The sequence below is a fragment of the Vespula pensylvanica genome, chromosome 16 (assembly GCF_014466175.1).
Source record: "Vespula pensylvanica isolate Volc-1 chromosome 16, ASM1446617v1, whole genome shotgun sequence".
In the NCBI taxonomy this organism is placed as follows: Eukaryota; Metazoa; Arthropoda; class Insecta; order Hymenoptera; family Vespidae; genus Vespula; species Vespula pensylvanica.
Window position 1 is genome coordinate 4,402,906 of NC_057700.1, and position 7,139 is coordinate 4,410,044.

Genomic DNA, 7,139 nt, shown 5'->3' on the forward strand with positions numbered 1-7,139 from the left:
GAGAGAGAGAGAGAGAGAGAGAGAGAGAGAGAGAGAGAGAGAGAGAGAAGAGCGTGTCGGCCGTTTTACGTTCGACTCGACGATTTCGTTTTAAGCGACACGATGAACGAGCATTAACCGTAAATTCTTTGACCTCGTGCTCCAAGGGATGGCTCTTTAAACTTTAAAAGTCCTTCGAATCGACGGGGTCTTTTAAATTGTTTCGTGAGGGGGGCCTGGGGTACGGGGAGGGGGACCGCCGATTGGGGTGAAGGGAAGGTTCTCTTGTCAGAGAAATAAAAGAGAGAGAGAGAGATGGAGAGAGAGAGAGAGAGAGAAAAGAAGAACTTACGACAGTTAACCGAAAGACGACACGCAGAGTCCGAGGGTCCTATAAAAGTTTGGACCGAAATGGAAGCTGCGAGATATACATATCTCGGGCGATATATATATTTTATAAAAATAAAATCGTATTTGAGAGAAAAACAGACAAAAAATAATATGTATAGGAATCGATAAATAAAGAAGGAGAGAGAAAAAAAGCAAAAGTAGAATATTAACGACGAATTCGTCTCGTTCGTAATGTTTTCTTTCTTTTTTCTCTTTTTTGTTTCTATTTTCTTCTCTTTTCTCTCTTTTCGACTTTTTTTCTCTTTTCTTTATTTTACAGATGTAGAATAAATGTACGACATGGATCGTTGAATCACCTTACATACAATACATATATAGGGTTACGTGCGACAAGTCGATATCTATACGTCCGATAAGGAAACAAGCTTACGACAATGAAGTCACATACTGAGAAATACGATAATTAGTAAGTTAATTTTCTTTTTTTTTTAACTTTCGAACGATTCCAAACGTTCTAAATCTAACTTATCAACTAATTACTGCAGTGACTCATCGTATGTTGTATAATCGCTATCGAAAAAATATTGTTTTGTTTTCTTAGCCGCAAAATCTTACGAATAAAAATAATAAAAGGAAAAAACAGAAGATGAAGAGGAAGAAGAAGACGAAGAAGTAGAAACAAGTTAGGGATTGGATTTTCTTGGTTTTTTTGCGTTTGGTGATGTGCTAGCACGTAGTGTACACGATGCGGTCACGTTCGTACACGTATGTACTACTTCCTGCGCGATTCACGACGCTTCTTACTCGGAATTCAAATGTACAAGTATGTATCTCGTCCCGTCGTTTACAATCCTTGGGTATCGTCTCGTCTCGTCTCGTCTCGTCTCGTCTCGTCTCGTCTCGTTTCCTCTTTGATAAAGGATTTTTCGGATTTGACTAAACTAGTAGAAAAAAAAAAGAAAAAAAAAATAACGACGAACACGCGTCTTCGACATAAGAACTTTTTCAAATACTAAACTCTTACCGCAGGTCGATTTTATATGAAAAAAAGAAGAAAAAGAAAAAGAAAATAATACACAATGCGTTTCATTATCGCGATAACTGTACTCGTAATTAATTAAAAATATTAAACGTTCAAGAAAATTTTATACAAATTCAATTCCAAATGAGATTGTATATCTATGTAAATTTATAATCTATATAATAATCTACATAATTATCATCTATCTATATAATTATGTGTATATATATATATATATATATATATATGTATGTATGTATATATAATATTGAGCAAACGCTATAAATATTTAATAAAATAAACAATACTATAATAATGATTTATACAAAATTAAATACATACGATAATTACATAAGTTGCATATAATTATATATATAGGTGTGTAAACACGAGTATATTATTGATCGGTCAGTAATGTGTTAAGCGAAGAAACGTTGATCATACATACATACATACATATGTGGTTATCGAAACTATCGCTCGACAATCTCGACAAAGAGACGGAAGAATGTACGATTCGTAGTTTTCTCTCACACTAGGACGTAGAACCCTTCCTTCTCTATTTTTATTTCTTCTTTTTTCTTTTCTCTTTTTTCCTTTTTTTTCTATTTCCTTTTTTTCCTATTTCTTCCTCGTTTCCACAGCTTCCGCGAGTCGGTCGATCGAAATCCCGTCGGCAATTACAGAAAATTCCAAGGCTTTCTAGCGAAGTATAGAAACAATCATTGAACGATCTTTCTTTCTTTAGAGAGAGAGAGAGAGAGAGAGAGAGAGAGAGAGAGAGAGAGAGAGAGAGAGAGAGAGAGAGAGAGAGAGAAGGGAATAAGGAAGAAGAAGAAGAAGAAGGAAGAGGAGGAGAGAATCACTTTGCAGCTAACGTAATTGATAATCGAATATCGTTGGTTTTATCGCATTTGATAACGGTACACTCGTGTAAACTATCGATTACGTTATCTAAGAATGGTGGCTTGCAGGAGTAACGACAAGGCTCTAATTATACTCTCGCTCCTACGTTTACACGACGAAGAAACGTTTTTCCAGTTTGCGGATTAGGTATCTCTTAGCGAGACACTTTGCCGTGGGAATATTTTATCGGCTTATCCGAGACGATAACGCGCATTACGTCCTGCTAAGTGCGGAAAAGAGAAAAGGAAAAGTCAAGAGAAAGTAAGAGAGAAAAAGAGAGAGAGAGAGAGAGGGAGAGAAAGAAAGAGAGAAAGAGAGAGAGAGAGAGAGTAAACAGACAGAGAAAGAGAGAAACGGTAAAGAGAGAGAAAGAGAGAGAAATGAAAAGAAAAATAAAAAGAGAGAAAAAGTAAAGGAGAGATAGAGAAAAAGAGAAATAAAGACAAATAGTAGAGTGAAAGGAAGAGAGAGAGAGAGAGAGAGAAAGAGAGTGAAACGAAAGAGAGAGAAAAAGAGAGAGTGTAATAAGAGTAAGAGAGAGAGAGAGAGAAAGAGAGAGAGAGAGAGAGAGAGAGAGAGAGAGATAGAGAGAAAGAGAAAGGGAAAGAAATAGAGAGATAAAATGAAAGCGAGAGAGAAAGGAAAAGAAATAAAATGATAAAATGAGAGTGAGAGAGAGAGGGATAAAAACGATGAAGGTCGGATTAACGCTTATGTTAGTCCTTATTTAATCGGCACGTTCGACGTTCGTATCTTTCGCTACTAGCGACGTGCGATATCAGCCGGTTCACAGACAGATTTCTCGGAACGAGAGCTTCCATCGCGATTCGCGATCCTGTCCGGACGCAAAATTCATCGAACGTGCGTGTATACGTTACGTTACGTTACGTATGTACTTATATATATACATATGTACATATACACATACGTACGTACATATGTATAAATATATGGATTTGTGTGTTTGTACGAGGTCTATAATGAGGGCGCCTTTTCGTTCGGCGAATGTGTACGTTCCTCGCTTTCCTCGTCGCATTACCAAGCAACCGTTTAATTTACCATCGTATCCTTGCGAATTACGACGTGCAACGTAACGCGTCGTTAATTAACGATAAAGGCAAGATCGGCGCGCGCGATGGGGCATCGCGTTTCAAGCTGATCAAAGAGACGGAGACAGAGAGACACAGAAAGAGAGAGAGAGAGAGAGAGAGAGAGAGAGAGAGAGCGAGAAAGGGAAAGATACAGAAAGATCGTTCTCTTTCTTAATACCTCTTCGTCTTATTTTTATTTTTATTGTTTTTTTTTCTTTTTTCTCTTCTTCTTCTTCTCCTTTTTCTTTTATCATAATAATAATAATAATAATTATTATTATTATTATATTATCAATAATAATATATATTAAATAATATATATTAAACAATAATAATAATGATATTATCAATAATAATTTAATAACAATTAATATAGTAGTAGTAGTAATAATAATAATAATAATAATAATAATAATAATAATAATAATAATAATAATAATAATAATAATAATAATGATAATGATATTATCAATAATAATATATATTACATATATATTAAATAATGTATATTAAATAATAATCATAATGATATTATCAATAATAATTTAATAACAATTAATATAGTAATAATAATAATAATAATAATAATAATAATAATAATAATAATAATATAGTAATGATATAATAATAATAATAATAATAATAATAATTAATATAATAATAATAATAATAAATAATATTATTATTACTATTATAATTCCTTTTTTCTCCCAATTGATTCAATTCCAAGTTCGATCGAATCGAAACAATTCGATTGATGCGCTAAGAAAAATCAACGTCTTATAATATTTACCAGAGTTTTCTCTTGTTCATGCGTTTCGTGTCTGTTAGGTTCAATCTATTATCTGAAAATGGCGGAGTTTTCTATTTATAAAGACAATAAAACGAACGTTCAAGAGTTAATTTCTTTTTTCTATCTTTCTTTCTATTTTTCTTGCTTTCTTTTTTCCTTTTTTTTTTTTACGCATTTGATAAGGACACGCACATCGCCTACACAACGATACCGTAGACTTCTGACGCAATAACTCGGCGTATCGAGGAAAGGCCGACGATGGATCGGTCGAGTTCGAAATTTCCTGGAATTCAAGGCTGCTGATTGCATCGTCGACGTATTATCGACCAGTTGAGAGAGAGAGAGAGAGAGAGAGAGAGAGAGAGAGAGAGAGAGAGAGAGAGAGAGAGAGAAAGAGAGAGAGATTCATAATTTCGAGAGTAGCCGACTATATACATTCGTTGTGATAATGAAGCTCGACGGGATAATGTGATTGTCTTCCGATGAATTACGAGTTGAATTATATGGAAATCTTTTCATATAATATATACATACATACATGCATACACGTACATATATATCCGCGTTCGTCAATCTTTTTCTTTAGTTAAGATCACATTCTATTCCATCCTTTCGACAATTTTTTTCCTTAAATCTCCCAGATTATCCTCTCGATTTTCTTCCTTTTTCTTTATTTTTTGTTTTGTTTTCACAAACGCATGGCTCGATTTGAGACAATATATATATATATATAAATGGTATACATATCTTATCCATATAACACGTGTAACGACACATGTATTAATGTTTAAAATTATATGCATACGTAAGTAATTTTAACGCTTTGATCGTATTAATGTCGTAAGTATTCTGAAGAAAAAAGAGAACCTGAGAAATGATTGAAAAGAAAAAAAAATAAAACAAGGAGAGAGAGAGAGAGAGAGAGAGAGAGAGAGAGAGAGAGAGAGAGACAAAAAAAATAAAAAAACGTAAAACTTTGTCGGTCAATGATATACATTTTTCGAGTACGACTAACATTTCGAGGTCCAAGCGGAAGGCGAATTTAGTCGACGAGGACGAAAACAGCCGAGTCCAAATGCTAATTCGGCCCTGACTCGAGAGATGGGTTGCCATGCGAGACACCGGGGCATTTACATGTAATTGCTTTCCGCGAATCCACCTACTCGCGCGAGCGCGAGCGCGCGCGCGTGAGAGAGAGAGAGAGAGAGAGAGAGAGAGAGAGAGAGAGAGCGTCCACTTGTTTTTGATAAAGGTAATTGTAGGTTTGCCCACGCTAATTCCTCTTTCACGAATATATCCTACGAAGTAGGCAGGTAATAATACCCGCGGGCAAATAATGCGAGCTCGGTTTCTCGTGAAAAAGTGATGATTCCGCGCTCTCGTCATCGGGGAATTTTTAATTTTTTTTTTTTTTTTTTTTTTTTTTTTACTAGAAAAAAGAATAAAAGAAGAAGGAGAAAAAAATTAATTTTGACTGGAGAGATAACGGAACGTTCGAAACTGAAGCATTCTATTGCGAATGATGTTTTTAAATATCAGGCATAGCAATTCTAAAAGCTATATTTGTTGATAGAAGATCGTGAGAAAAAAAAAAGAAGGAAGAAGAAAGAAAAAGTATCGTCCTAAGAACTGTCATTAAGATGAGCAAGATAGAAAATTAAATAAGTTAAATTAATCTCGATTAATAACTAAACGAAGGAAAAAGTAAAAGAAAAGGGAACGAAGAAAAAGATACAAATTAACGCGTTAACCCTTAATCATCAGGCACACCGTTCTTTTAAATTATACATTAGATTTATTAGATTCTTGAAATAATTTCTGTCGAATAAATTAAGATAATCAAATTCAGATTCCCCTTAACATATATCACACATAATACCGACATATAATGGGTTTTACGTGCGCGTAAGTTTTATTCGTTACTATTATTAAATGATAATTAATTTGAAATTTATTGTAAGCAGACGTTAACACATATGTAACAAATGTACTGATTAACAACACATATTCCATAAATTAGATATTCCAAAAGATTTTCAATTGAAAAATAAAAAAGAAATGTAATTCACGTATGTTTGAATTGATATCAAATATTACGTGCGAAAATATATAAAAAAGGACGAAAGAATGTGCATTTGAAGGAGTTTATTCGTATGCGTATAAGAAAATTGGTGAACGCTATGAAGAAAAAAACAAAACAAACAAAACCAAAAAAAAAAAAAAAAGGAAGAAAATCTCCATGAGACACAAAGGATCTCAAGATATTCATCCTCATAATCGATTAGAGCTGACTCAGTAAAGACGATAAATAATAGCTTTAGAGTTTTGACGACGATAACGCGGCAAAATCGATCGTTGGTTAACCGTTAAGATAGATTAGCGTTCTTAAGAGACATAGAAGTCTATAACCCTTCAACAAAACGCGTTTCGTTGGCCACGCGCCAAGATAAACTTTTCCGCACGCGGAGAAAACGTCTCTCGAGCATGATTTTATCCAAGAAGCGATCTACGTTTCCAGACGACTCTTCTTGTCTCCTATCTCTTTTTCTCTTACAAGTGCGGGCGCGCGTGCACACAGACACGTAGAAACAGAGATAGACACACTTGACCGGAAGATGATCGTCCTTCTCACGATTTCTTACTGTTAACTCGATCTAACATCGTTCATAAGAGTTTAATTAACGTTGCGATTAAAAAAACACTCGTAAGCTTAACGGTTCGTTTGCTCTTTATTGGCATTTATAAACCGGTCCTTGCGATTAAATTTTACCAATCAATAAAATTACCTGTCGTTTATCACAAGATGTTCTCAATCGTTACCAGGTTTAGACGTAATAAATTATACCTCGTGTCTCTGGTTAAATGTTTTTGCAATAACGATAAACAGTATTCTTGATTTTTCTTTGAAATTGTTATGTGATATTGGATTGAAAAATTTTGTTTAACGTTCCTACATGTTATATTTAATATTTACGACTGATCTTGTGAATCGATCTTA

General features: G+C 34.1%; 1 long non-coding RNA gene across 1 annotated transcript in view; it reads left to right on the forward strand.

Annotated features, from left to right (window-relative positions):
• Nucleotides 1-1,213, forward strand: part of LOC122634790 — a 1,998-nt gene extending 785 nt beyond the window's left edge. The window contains exons 2-3 of the long non-coding RNA XR_006328469.1: nt 650-796; nt 932-1,213. This is a non-coding gene — a long non-coding RNA (uncharacterized LOC122634790). The remainder of the gene's footprint in view (nt 1-649; nt 797-931) is intronic.
• Nucleotides 1,214-7,139: the final 5,926 nt, after the last annotated feature.